Source organism: Gavia stellata, chromosome 35 (assembly GCF_030936135.1).
Source record: "Gavia stellata isolate bGavSte3 chromosome 35, bGavSte3.hap2, whole genome shotgun sequence".
In the NCBI taxonomy this organism is placed as follows: domain Eukaryota; kingdom Metazoa; phylum Chordata; class Aves; order Gaviiformes; family Gaviidae; genus Gavia; species Gavia stellata.
Genome location: NC_082628.1, coordinates 526,473 through 528,260, shown reverse-complemented (window position 1 = coordinate 528,260; position 1,788 = coordinate 526,473).

Genomic DNA, 1,788 nt, shown 5'->3' with positions numbered 1-1,788 from the left:
CGGCTTCTCTCTGGCTGCTGCGGTGCTCTTCGCCTCCTGGTCCGACCCCAAGCTCTTCTACCGCCTGCTGCTGCGCGTGCTGCCTGAGGAGACCTACGCCCACCTGGCGTACGCCCAGGGAAAGATCCTCCCCGTGGTCAGTGAGGGGCTGCTGCCCTTTTGACAGCCCCCCCAATAAAGCCTCTTCTATCTCTACCTCCATGTGCTCGGGTGTGTTTGTTGGGGTGCAGGGAGAGGGTCTTGCCCTGCGTGTTGGTCCCCGCAGCCCCTCCAGGCCAGGCCCTGTCTCATCTGCTAGGCACTGGGCGCCGCCAGCCCGCCTGACGCGAGCCGGCTCCCTGCGTGCCCGCCTCCCCTGCCCTCCCTCCCTCCGTCCCCGCAGTATTGAGGATGCTGTGTAATCAGGTGGAAACACCCCAGGTCCTCTCAGGCCACGGTCGGTTTTTTACTCCACCTTTTCTGCAACCGTTTCGCCATGTGCAGGCCAGACCCTCTATAGCGTGTCTGAGACTACTCAGGCTCCAGCAGCCGGGGACGCATTTACACGGAGCCGGTAAACGTTATCACCCACAGCCCCCTAGACCCCCCGTTCTGCCCACAGCCCCTGTGGCCCCCACACCCCTCCTCCCATGCCACAGCCCCCCAGCCTGTGCCCTTCTCCCTCCCCACAGCCCCACAGCCCCGGTCTCCCTCCCTCCCCATGCTCCCATGCCTGGTGGCCCCACAGCCCCGTGGCACCCTGTCCCCATCCCCAGCGCTGCTGTCCCCATGGACCCGTTGACGGTTGCACCCCATCCCGTGGGGTCCAACCTTGTAGCCGGTGGCCCTGTCCCCAAAGCCCTGTCCCCGCTGACCCCACAGCCACTGGCCGGCACAGCCCCGGCTGCTCCCTGCCAGCTTCTCCAGCCGCTCGCAGGTTTCGCTGCCCAGGGGAAAGGCCCTGTCGGACGGAGGCTGGAGCCACCCGGCCTGCCAACTCCTCAATGTGGCACCGCTGCACGCAGCCGCTCGAAGGGCCAGAGCTGAAGCACGTGGGTCCCTGCCTCCTCAGGCGTGGCCCCACCCTTTCCTCCTGGTGTCCCGCCATGTGCCTGCAGCCGCGGCTCCCAGAGCAAGTGAGCGACCCCTTTCCTCTTGGCAGCCTGCAAGCATGGGGTCTGCCTGGGCTACAGCAGAGGGCTAGTCTTTATTTTTCCCCTTCCCGGGCTGAAGATCTGCCCCGGGGCTGCATGCTGGATCCAAACAGGGGCTGCATGCTTGAGCCCTGTGCTAGAGCCCACGCGGTGTTGCTGTCCACGCACACATGCACACCTGTGGTGCATACACGCGCGTGTGTGATTGTCTGCACGCGCCTGCTGGGAGAACCTGCGCAACCTGGCTCGTGCTTTGTCCTGGGTGGGGACCTGTGACCGCCGGACGGTGAAGGAACAGGCAAACCCCACAGGGAGACGCCAACACACGGCGCCCGCAGTCACTCCTGCCCCAGCACTAAGAGCGGGTGCTGAGAGTGATGCCCTGTTTCCCCGGTGGCCGTGGCTGGGCCCCACATCAGCTCTTGGCGCCAGCCCCAGGGAGGTGATGGCCGCGTCACAGTGCGCAGCGGTGGCCGTGTCACCGTGACGTCACTGTGGGCTTGTGACACGGGCGCCCTGGCGGGTACAAAGGGGGCTGCTCCCAGAGGCGGGGGAGCATCTGGGGGAGAACCTCGGTGCTGCTGGGCAGGAGTTTGGAGAGTACCCGCCAACGACCTGTCCCGCGTCCGCCGTGCAGTGGAAGGTCCCTGACGGA